Below are 12,812 nucleotides of genomic sequence, written 5' to 3'. Positions count from 1 at the left end.
AAAACAAGTGATATGTTGTAGTAATGTACTAGTATATATTTGTACCTGTAGTAGGGTTCAGAAACATTGGTGTGCATTTTGTTTATTTTTCTATCCTACCCAAAAACACACCGACACTAACCAAAGCTGAAACCAATTTAAAAGTTGCTTTTTTGATTTTATTATTCCTACCTAAAATACACTGGGGTTTATTTACTAAAGGCAAATTGGAAGTGCAGTCGCTGTAGATCTAAGGGGAAAATCTGAAATGAATGGAAGCTCTGCTAATTTTTATCATCCAATTATGTGCAAGCAAAAATTTTATTTTTATTTTCTTTGCATGTCCCCCTCAGAGCTACAGCAACTGCACTTCCACGTGCAGTACTCACTTTTGTTGCCAGCGGTTTAGACATTAATGGCTGTGTCTTGAGTTATTTGAGGGGACAGCAAATTTACACTGTTATACAAGCTGCACACTCACTACTTAACATTGCAGCAAAGTGTCATTTCTTCAGTGTTGTCACATGAAAAGATATAATAAAATATTTACAAAAATGTGAGGGGTGTACTCACTTTTGTGAGATACTGTAGGTTTTCAGTCAGTGGAAAGGGACTAAACAAATGAAGGACTGCAAATAAGCTATGTAACCATAGAATATTTTCCCTCCATGATTTCCCTTCTCTGGTAAAGCAGCACACTTTTCACTTTTTTACAGAGAATGCAAACATTTGACAGGTAGGTACCATCATCTTTAAAAGTACAGCAGTGTAATTATGAAAATTAAAGGATAAGTTCACTTTTTTTGCAGGTATAATAATTGGATTTTTGACTTACCGTAAAATCAATTTCTCGGATGTTCACTGATGGGCACAGCTCCTAATATTCATAACCATTAGGGTATACTGCCCCCTACAGGAGTAGGACACTAGGCAAAAGAGTTCTGGTTACACCCATGGGCAGTCACAGGGGGTATACTCCCTCTCTCTGCTATAGCCACTCACTCAGTTTTACAAGCTGTGTCAGGAAAATGTTAACTCCACAGAGGGGTGAGTGCTGTGTCCATCAATGAACATCAGAGAAATACATTTTACGGTAAGTCAAAAATCCCATTTTCTCTTTCGTTCATTGACGGACACAGCTCCTGATATTCATAATCATTGGGACGTCCCAAAGCAGTGTTAAAATGTGAGGGGTGGGAACAACAAAAAAATTCACAAGGCTAAACATTAGCCAACCAGGCAACAGGAGCTCAACAAAACAACTGGGGCCCACCTGTAAAAACAACACATCCTCAGAGGATCAGATCCTCCTTAACAGCAGCCTGCAAAACCTTAGGCCACAAGAAGCATCTGCAGATGCCAACACATCCACTTAATAAAACTTTGTAAAAAAGTGTGCACCGACAACCAGGTGGCCGCCTTGCAAACCTGCGTCACTGACGCCTGACGACGGAAAGCCCAGGAGGCAATAAGCACCCTTGACCTGGTGCCTTGACAGGGAAAGGAGGAACCTGACCTTTGATGGAATAGGCCTGAATAACCGTCTGACTTCCTGAAAGACTCCGTAGCTGCCAGGTACACCCTAATTGCCCAGACCACATCCAAGGCGTGCAAGGCAATTTCCTTCTGATGTTAAGGCCTGGGACACAGGGAAGGCAACACAATGTCTTCATTCAAATGAAAATCAGAGACAAACCTTTAGAAGGAACGACGGACAGGGGCAAAGAACCACCTTATCCCTGTGAATCTACAGGTAAGGTGAACGACAGGATAACGCCGCCAGTTCCGACACCCTGCGGGGAGAGGCGATAGCCACTAAAAAGACCACCTTCTGGGACAGCGTAAGCAGGGGAATCGCCTGAATATTTTCAAAGGGGGGTTTCTGTAGAGCTGAAAGCACCAAATTAAGATCCCAAGGCGGCAACGGAGCCCACACTGGAGGAACCAAATGTCGGACACCCTGAAAAAGGTACGCACCAGGGAGTGTGTGGCCAAAGGTCATTAGACGAATACCGCCAAAGCCGACACCTGGCCCTTGATGGTACTCGAGGTCAATTTCTGTTCAACACCCTGTTGAAGGAAGGTTAAGATCCGAGCCACCAAGAAGGAGTGAGGATGAACTCCCAGAGACTCACACCACACAATGTACGTCACCCACATACGTTGGTAGATCTTCCTAGAGGTAGATTTCCTAGCTTTCAATAGTGTAGGAATCACTGACTCAGATAAACCGTCAAAGCCAGCGACTGTGAAGTAGAATGGAAGATTGGTCCTTGGGACAGCAGATCCTCCAAGAGGAATCTGCCAAGGAACGTCGGAAACCAGCTGCACATGATCGGCGTACCAAGCTCGGCCAGGCCAGTTCGGAGCCACTAATATGGACGGAATCGCTTCTGCCTCGATCCTGTGTAGAAGTCTTGACAGAAGCTTAAGCGGAGGGAAGGCGTAAATCAGACGATACTGACCCCACGGGGCCACCAGCATGTCTTCCAGTATCCAGATCCCCTGAGCAGAATGCTTGCTGAGGACGCCTCTCCAGCCGGAAAGGGTAGCATCCATGGTGACCACTGTCCAATACAAGGGGAAGAAGCATTTTCCCAGCCGAAGCGCTGGAGAACGAAGCCACCATATCAGGGACTCCCTTCAAGCCCTGACTCAGCCAGATCTGATTGTCCAGAGACTTTCAGAATTTCCCTTTGCAGGGACCTCGTACGGAACTGTGCAAACAGAACTACCTCGAAGGTAGACACCATCAGGCCCAGCACCCGCATGCAAGTCTGGAGGGATGACTATTTAATGGACAGCAGGAGGCGAATTGCAGCCTGCAATTTCTGGAGTTTGTTCAGAGGAAAGAGCACTCTGGCTAAGGCCGAGTCCAGAGTCAGGCCCAGATAGGCTGGCTTTGTGGACGGAACCAGAGCAGACTTCTGAAAATTCTGAATCAAGCCGAACTCCCGCAGAGTTGGTATTGTGATCTCCAGGTTCTCCACTAGAGCAGAGGGAGACTCCGTCCAAGTAGCCCAGTACCGCGATCCCCCATTGCCCTGGGGTTAACCCTTTTGTAAAGACCTGAGGAGCAGATGCGAGACCAAAGGGTAATGCCACAAACTGATAAATGCTCCTCTCCCACAACAAGTAGAGGAAACCCGGAAGACCACCATATTTCGGAATATTATGGTAAGCATCCTTAATACAAAAAAATGAGCAATCTATATTAGATACATAGTGTCACAATATATCAATGTACACTAGAAAAACAGTGAAAGAAGAGTCCGTGGAGAGGAAAAACGTCCAACAGGAAGCTCAGGTGGTGTGTTGAATAGATGTGACCTTCACCAAAACACCCAAAGTAATAGCCTCTTACCAGACTTATATGATCCCCATGACAGAGATCATATAGCGCTTGCAACAAGGGCTCCTCACACTCCACAGCACTCCTCGATTCTTGTACATGTAAAGGATCACCTCCAGCAAAGAACTGCCTTAGTACCATCAAACAATATCCTCTCGTGGGGACATATAGTCATGTCACATGTAGGAAAAAGAGACCTCGCATGGTGTAATACGTTCAAGATATTACTTTTAATAAGAAGTAGATTTTACACTCACATGTGAATCACGACATATAGGCATCAAGTTATGGTCTTGCGGGGATCTCCAGATGAAATGTGCGGTAGCTGCAGCCCGGTCTCCTGAGTGAAGTAACAGGACACTAAAGGGTGTGCATAAAGCAGACGATCACCGGTCCCCTACCGGTTTCATCAAAGTATGACATCATCAGGGGGCGTGGTTAGAGATCGCCAGTCACCCCAATAAAAAGGCTGTGGGAGTCGGAAGGGGAGGAGCGGCGTCTGTGCCATCCAATCACCTTCCACACCTCCAGCTCCAACCGCACATCTATATAGAGAAAGGGAAGTGAACCTCCGATGACCCGGAAGTCACTCCGGGACCAATCACGGAATCTATATAGAGAAAGGGAAGTGAACTTCCGATGACCCGGAAGTCACTCCGGAACCAATCACAGAATCTATATAGAGAAAGGGAAGTGAACCTCCGATGACCCGGAAGTGACTTCCGGGTCATCGGAGGTTCACTTCCCTTTCTCTATATAGATTCTGTGATTGGTTCCGGAGTGACTTCCGGGTCATCGGAAGTTCACTTCCCTTTCTCTATATAGATTCCGTGATTGGTCCCGGAGTGACTTCCGGGTCATCGGAGGTTCACTTCCCTTTCTCTATATAGATGTGCGGTTGGAGCTGGAGGTGTGGAAGGTGATTGGATGGCACAGACGCCGCTCCTCCCCTTCCGACTCCCACAGCCTTTTTATTGGGGTGACTGGCGATCTCTAACCACGCCCCCTGATGATGTCATACTTTGATGAAACCGGTAGGGGACCGGTGATCGTCTGCTTTATGCACACCCTTTAGTGTCCTGTTACTTCACTCAGGAGACCGGGCTGCAGCTACCGCACATTTCATCTGGAGATCCCCGCAAGACCATAACTTGATGCCTATATGTCGTGATTCACATGTGAGTGTAAAATCTACTTCTTATTAAAAGTAATATCTTGAACGTATTACACCATGCGAGGTCTCTTTTTCCTACATGTGACATGACTATATGTCCCCACGAGAGGATATTGTTTGATGGTACTAAGGCAGTTCTTTGCTGGAGGTGATCCTTTACATGTACAAGAATCGAGGAGTGCTGTGGAGTGTGAGGAGCCCTTGTTGCAAGCGCTATATGATCTCTGTCATGGGGATCATATAAGTCTGGTAAGAGGCTATTACTTTGGGTGTTTTGGTGAAGGTCACATCTATTCAACACACCACCTGAGCTTCCTGTTGGACGTTTTTCCTCTCCACGGACTCTTCTTTCACTGTTTTTCTAGTGTACATTGATATATTGTGACACTATGTATCTAATATAGATTGCTCATTTTTTTGTGTTTTCCACCAAGCGCTGCATACTCTTGTTTTCATTCTACTGGGTTGAGGTACAACAACTTTCTTATGCCAGCAGCTGGTAATATCAAAACACTATTTTTCTTTGATCTAGCGCAGTATATACCTGTTTTTAAGCATCCTTAATAGTGATAGAGGCCAGAAGATCCCCCTGATGTAGGGATGCCATCGGCAGTACTGTCCGCTCAGCTCGGTCAGCATGGTCAGGCCCTCCAGCACCTGGCTTTCAACAGCAAAGCCGTCAAAAGGCGTACCAAGATCGGCTAAGCCAATCCTGAGCAACAAGAATGACCTGAATCCCTTCCGCCTCGATCCCGCGAAGAAGTCTTGGCAGCAACTTGAGAGGAGGAAAGGTATATATCAGCTGATACTGACCCCACGGTGACACCAGTGGGTCCGTGGCGTCTGCCAGAGGGTCCCGGGAGAGGGCCACAAACCTTCACACTTTTCTGTTGATCCGAGACGCCAACAGATCTACATCTGGAATACCTCAACGAAGCCACAACTGCTGGAACACTTCCGGATGGAGAGACCATTCCCCTTGATCCAAAGTCTGTTGACTGAGGAAATCCGCCTGTCAATTTTCTACTCCTGCAATGCAAACAGCGGAGAGAGCTGAACAAAGCATTCCGCTCATCGGAGGATGCCGGACACTTCCAAGGCCGCAGGACACTTTTGGTGCTCCCTTGGTGACTGACATAAGCCACAGCGGTGGCATTGTCCGATTAAATACGCACTGGACAACCCGGAGAGTACTCGGTCCAGTGGACTAGGCAAAGCCTGATCGCTCTCAGCTTAAGTACATTTATCGGTAACCTGGATTCTTCCAGGGACCAGACTCCTTGAGCAGAAAACCTGCCGAGAACCCCTCCCCACCCAGACAGACTGGCATCCGTGGTGACAATTGTCCAATATATAGGAAGGAAGGATTTCCCTTGTTTGAGCATCGGGGACCAAAGTCACCAGATCGAGAACTCCATGGTCACCTGGCTCAGCTGGATCCGATTGTCCAGGGAATTTGGATTCTTATTCTATTTGAGAAGGATTTTCTTCTGGAGAATTCTCGCGTGGAATTGAGCGAAGGGGACCGCCTCGAAAGATGACACAATCAGTCCTAGAACTCTCATACAGGTCTGAAGAGACGACCATTTGCTGGACAGCAACAGCTGAATCGCAGTCTGTATTTTTGGAGTTTTTCTCGAGGAAGAAACGCCATGGCTGCAGACGAGTCCAAAGTCAGGCCCAGATAGTCCAGTCTCATGAAAGGGAACAGGGACGACTTCTGAGTTCTCTAGGCGATCTCCAAATCTGTCACCAGCACTGTGGGAGACTCTGCACGGAGAAGCAGATCGTCCACGTAACCCAGGACCGTTTTCCCCCGCTGTCATAACAGCGCCAGGACCGGAGCCAACACCTTTGTGAAGACCCGAGGAGCAGAGGCGAGACCAAAGGGTAACTCCACAAACTGATAGTGATCCCCTGCCACAGCAAAACGTAGAAACTGTTGATGTCCTGCACATATCGGGATGTTAAGGTAGGCATCTTTGATGTCTATGGAGGCCAGGAAATTCCCCTAATGTAGGGAAGCCACCACCGTGCAAATGGATTCCATCTTGAATTTTTGAACTCGCACAAAGCAATTCAGTGCCTTCAGGTCCAGGATTGGACGCACCTTGCCTTCCTTCCTGGGGACCATGAACAGGTTTGAATAAAAGCCTTGAAAACGTTCTGCACACGGAACCGGAACTATTAAGCCCTGTACACACGATAAGAAATTCGGCGGGAAATTTCGTCCGACGACCGATCTGCCGATTTTCGGCTTGTTAGTATGGTGCTTTTGACAGCCGACGACTTTTCAGCTGACAAAATCCTGGTGTGCAGGCATTAAAATTTTTGTCCTCCGTCAAAACAAGTCCGATTTTCATCTCATTAGTACAGATTTCGATGGGGAAAAAAAATCTTATGAGCAAGACTAGGCATGCTCAGAGAGAAAGAACACATACAAAGCAATTCAACACATGACATCACTTCTGAAGTAGAATTCTGTCATACGGGAAAATTCGTGTGCAGTCTAGAGCACATTCCAACCAACAGACACGCACTCTGGACAAAAGACGGACGACCGGTCGGCAGAAATTGCGTTGCGTGTGTACGAGGCTTTACTCCCTGTTGTACCAGGTCCTGTACCGCCCCAAAGAGAGCCTGTAAGCGATCCGGGGACAGTCTCGCATTGGAAGGGAAGAACCTTACCGGTGGAACGGATCGAAACTCGATCTAGTACCTGGACCGTATGACCTTGTGAACCCATTTGTCTTGTATCCGGGATAACCACAGGTCTGGCAACCGGCAAAGACATCACCCCAACCCAGATACGAGCACCTTCAGGCCGAATGGACCTTGTCCTCAGGTCTGGAGAAACTCAATTTTTGTTTGACAGACCAGGGTCGTTTGGAACCACCCGAGGGGGCCTTGAAGGACTTTGCCTTATCTACTGACCCTGAGGGACAAAAAAAACGTATGTGCTGAAAAGGAGGGGCCCCGTCTGACGCGGTCCTTACCCTTGTTAGCCTGCGGGAGAAAAGTACTCTTACCCCCTGTGAGACCTTTGATAATGTCATCCAGGTTAGCCCCAAACAGGCCATCTCCCTGAAAAGGCAGATAAGTCAAGGCCTTCTTTGAGGTCTGATCGGCAGACCAACACTTTAGCCAAAGTATAAGCCGGATGACCACTGCCAAAACTGACAGTCAGCCCAAAATGGGAGTAGCATCCAGCGTGGCATTGCAAACAAATTGTAGCCCCTGCACCAGCTGGTCCAACAGCTTATAACAATATATTGCCAGCCGATACATGAAGGAGACATCTTTCAGCAAACCCCTTATCTTTTATAATGAGCACACTCTTAATTTGCGCTGTTGGAACAAGACAGGGTCTCAGACTGTTTCTCAGCCAGTGGAACCCTTAAACAGCGCTATTTAAAGAGACGGCTACATAGAACTGACAAACAACATCATCTTCTATTTGGGAACCCATCCCATATCAATATTTCTCTATGGCATATTCAATCTCTCGAATACCACACAACAACCACCCTGTTTGAAGTCCAACTTCTTTTACATATTTCTCTGTGATCATTTATCTCATCTTCACAGGGTTGTAAATGCTACTCTCCTATTCTTCTGCCCCCTTCTTCCCAGTCCTTTCCCTTCCCATATTCCTTTGAAAGACATATACCCAGTCATCAGACTAGATATACTTACACAGTAAGAACCAACGACACAACAATTTAATAGAAAAATTTATGTTCTTAAACTTGCTGGAGCCCAAAGAAGCAATTTCTGCGAAACGCGTAGTTCCAGCTCCCTTTTTGATTGCACAGTCCCATTTATTGGGCTTCCTGGATTGTAACTAACATACTATTTGCATTGTTCACACACTGTTTTTGTACTGTATATGTATGTCTTTCCCCTTTTTGTTTATAATTTTGTAAACATAAACTAATAAAATTTGTATTTTATATATTTTTTAAACATTGTCTGGAAGTGTGGAAATATCTTATAGTATATGTGGCACATTTAAACCCCCAGGTTTTGTGGTTGGCCTGCATTACTTCATTTTGCAGACCTGCACAAGCCTTTACCCTCTACACACAATTTTGGCTTATTGGGGGAAGTGCCAACAAAAGCCTGTTTAATAAGCCGCTATCTCCCCTACCACAATTCCTTCTAACTTAGCCCATTCAGTCAATGTTTGCGAGACAAGGGCAACCATACACACCGGTCTTCGTGCAGACCCAGCCAGGGAGTATATATTGCGGGCTACAGACCCTGCCTTCCTATCCGCCGGATCCTTAAAGGACGGGGAATCCTCCACTAGAATCATGGTAGCTTTATTTAGTCTTGAGACCGGAGGGTCCACCATAGGTGGCACAATCCACTTCTTTATAGGGGACTCCTCAAAGGGGTAGCATCTAGCAATCCGCTTAGGCACCCCAGGGGAACGTTTTGGGAGGTCCCCTTCTTTTTTGAGCATGTCGTCAAAATACGCGGGTAAGGGAAAAACCTTTGCCGCTCTGGATGCCTTGTGAGTGCCAAACGTAACCTGTGCATCATTCGCAGTCGTAGCTGCGTCCTCCATTTTTAGGGTCTCACGCACAGATACAACCAGTGAGTCGACCAGCGCCTTTTCTTGCCCGGTGGCGGAGGTAGAGATGTCATTCTCACTGTCAGAGGAGACAGGGCACGAGGAAGTAAACCCAGCAGGGAGACCCGTGTCTTCGGTGGCTGAATCAGACTCAGAATCTAACACTTTAGATGAGGCAGGGGTAGGCAGAGGGCGTTTTTTGGCACCTTGCCCTTTAAAGGCCACCTCCACCTGGGACACAAACGATTCCAGGGCCGCTGAAAGTGCATCTATGGACAGCTGGGAACTGGAGGGCCCTGCCAACAGTCCATGTTGCACCAGGGGAACCAGTCAGCAAAAAGTTAAAGATGTAATTTTTTTTTTTTTCAAAAACATCCCACCGTACTACAGCGCCCCCAAGAGGTCAGGCCCCCCCAGACTCACCACCCTACCCCATAAATGCACCAGGAGGCCCAGATCGTCTGCACAGCACGTGTCTGCAAAGATCTTGGTCCAGAAAGAAAGATCCGAGGATCAGCACTAGGGTATAGGGAGGGGCTCCGCCAAGAAAAAACGCCTGCAGGAACTCCCAACATGGCTGCCAGTGATTCCTATTAGAAATCCACTGCAAAATGGCCACCGAATCTTGCAGACAAGAAAATGGGACCCCTCAGCCTCTTGGACGGGATCGACAGGAAGGGGGCCCTATGAGTAAGGCACCGCACCCCCCCCCCCTACGCATGATCGTTTTTCTGCCGCCAGCCGGACTCTCCCCCCGCACCCCCCCCCCACTCGGTCCCACAGCCCCAGTAGTGGGGGGGGCAGGTAGATGGGGGTGCGTGACCGGACAGAGGGAAACCCGGGGTTGTGAGGGTCTGACCGTCCTAGGGAGGGACCTGCGTCCACCCCAAAATCCACCTGGGGAAGAGGGGGGGGAACATTTACGCACCATCTCCTGACAGAACTCCTCTCCGCCGTAGTGGGGGGGCTGTCGGCCAATAGGACACTGCGACTCGGGCATAGACCAGTGGGACTATGTCATGGCTGACCTAGCACAGAGCTGGGGTCCGCGCTGGCTCGCTGGCCGGCTGGGGTGACCACTGGATCTATATATCCAGCCCGTCGCCCAGATCCGGCTTCGTTACTTGTAGATCTCTCAGGGAAAAAAAATCCAGAGAAAAATCCAGAGAAAAAAAGCTAACTAGAAAAAACTATCTAGAAAAAAACTTTCCCAGGACCAGAGATCAAGTAACTAGGTCCTTACTCCTAACTAGGCAGATTAAAACAGACATCCTATAGCAGGGAGAGAGGGTATACCTCCTGGGACTGCCCATAGGCATAGCCAGAACTTTTTTCTGCCTAGTGTCCTTCTCCTGTAGGGGGCAGTATAACCCTACTGATATGAAGATCAGAGACTGCGTCTGTCAATGAACGATAGAGAAAAATAGCTAGGACCAAAGACCCTAGCTATAGCAGGAAGTGAAGTATAACCCCAGGGACTGACCCATAGGCATCCTCAAGCTTTTCTCCGCCTAATGTCCTACTCCTGTAGGGGGCAGCATAACCCTATGGTCATGAAGATGAAGAGCTGTGAACAAAAGAGAAAAAGAGAAACTTCTTATGAGCTGAGAAGGAAGGCCCACGTCTACGACGAGGTTCCTTGCCCTTAGTAGCCTGCGGAAGAAAAGTACTCTTCCCCACTGTGAGAGGTCATCCAGGGTAGCCCTCAAACAGGCGATGTCCCTGAAGAGGAGGATCAGTCAAGGCCTTTTTTGAAGTCTGATCCGCAGACCAGCACTTCAGCCAAAAAAAACACACCGAAGGACCACTGACAAAACAGAGGCGAGCCATCAGGGGAGCCGCATCCAAGGAGGCATCACAGATAAACTGCAACCCCTGGACCAGCTGGTCTGCCAGCTCAGCAAAGGCAGGGGGGAGCTGTTCCCCCTCCAGGTCACGGTGTAGGAGCTTAGCCCACTAGGTCTGAGTTTGGGACACTAGGGCAAAGGTGAATATCGGCCTCACTGCTGAACCAGCCAGAGTGTACACAGTGTGGGCACAGTCCACTTCTTAAGAAGGTACTCCTCATATGGGAAACGCCTAGTAAAGCGCCTAAGGGACCCCAAGGGGACGCTTTGGTCATCCCCATTCTTTAGCGACAATTCTGTCAAAATAGGCAGTGAAAGGAAACACCTTTGGCGCTTTGGATGGCTTGTGAGTGCCAAAGGGTATCTGCGTCTCCATCGCTGCTTCATCAGCATTCTCCATCTTTAGGTTCTCACGCACAGATACAATCAGTGCATCCATCAGCGCCTTTTCGTGTGCAGACGCAGACATGGAGGAATCATCCTCACTATCAGAGGATTCCAGATGCGTGGTTGCAGACCCAGCAGGATGACCCACATCCACAAAGGCCAAATCAGATTAAGGATCTGATGGGACAGATGAGGCAGGGGTAGGAGGGGGGCGCTTATTGCTAGTCTGTCCCCTGCTAGCCACCTCCACCCAGGACACAAGGGACTCCAGGACCACTGTCAGTGCATAGATGGATAGTTGGGACCCAGAAGGCCCCGCAGCCACACAGCGGGGATCAGGTGGGGAAATGGGCTCCAAAAACTCCATGAGTCACCAGGGGGACCCCACAAAAAGTGTAAACCACTGCTAAGGGACAACCCCCACCGCGCTGGCAACACCACCTGGTCTCACCAGATTTACACCCACAGAAACAGGCACCTGCATTTACCAGGAAAATCTACACTACAAGCACGGCGATCAGGAAGTAAAATGATCCAGGAGTCAGCACCAGGGGATGAGGAGGGGCTCCCACCGCCAAAATCACCACCCACAGGGCTCCACTGTCATGGCCGCCGCTATTTCCCAAGGCAAACCACAAGAACATGGCCGCCAAGTATAGAAACACACAGGCTACAACAAAATGGCAGCACCACAAGGCTTACAGGGACCCAGGAGGGAGACCAGGCCTCAGGGACAGATCCAGGCAGGATTGAGGCCCCTGGCAGGAGCCTCCACCAGGTACAACTCCCCTCTGCACAATCGAACGCCCAGTCACTGGCAGCGCACCACCCCGACCCCATCCGCAATTCGCGCCCTGCCTCCATCCCAGAAAAGTGGCCAGAACACCCAAATAGCCCCAGCGTGGGGGGGCAGGATAAGAGACTTGGCAAGGGGGGTGTGCCTGTGGGAAGGAGGGGAATCCGGGGGTTCAACCACCCCAAGGGAGGAGCCCACGTCCACCCCAAAACCCTCCAGGGGGAGAGTGGGCTACTCACCATACCAGGAACCAGGCGGGCACCGCTCCAGACCAAACCCCTTTCCATCTAAATGGGGGGCTGTCGGCAAGGAGGAAAGCTGCGACTCGGACCGAGACCTGGTCATATGCGACCTTGTGAGGCGTTCAACACGCAGGCCAGCCCCACCAGTAGGGCTATGTCGAGGTCTGCGCACGCTCGCTGGCCAGACTGGGCTGACCACCAGATCTGATTTATCCAGCCCGTCGCCAGGTCCAGCAGTTGATTGTAGATCTCACAGGAAAAAAAAAAATCCAGGAGAAAAAAAATGTTCTTTCTAAAAAATGTTGCCAGGACCAAAGATCCCAGCAAGGAAATAGGTCCTTACTCCTGACTAGGCAGAAAAGTGGCTATAGCAGAGAGAGGGAGTATACCCCCTGGGACTGCCCATAGGTGTAGCCAGAATTATTTTCTGCCTAGTGTCCTTTTTCTGAAGGGGGC

General features: G+C 49.0%; 1 protein-coding gene across 1 annotated transcript in view; it reads right to left on the bottom strand.

The window, feature by feature from the left end:
* Positions 1–12,812, bottom strand: part of TMEM131L (transmembrane 131 like) — a 267,525-nt gene that overhangs the window by 175,391 nt on the left and 79,322 nt on the right. The gene's annotated exons all lie outside the window — the stretch shown is intronic.

This window comes from Pelophylax lessonae (assembly GCF_965119305.1).
Source record: "Pelophylax lessonae genome assembly, chromosome: 1".
Lineage (NCBI taxonomy): Eukaryota > Metazoa > Chordata > Amphibia > Anura > Ranidae > Pelophylax > Pelophylax lessonae.
This window is presented reverse-complemented; position numbering and strand designations above follow the sequence as displayed.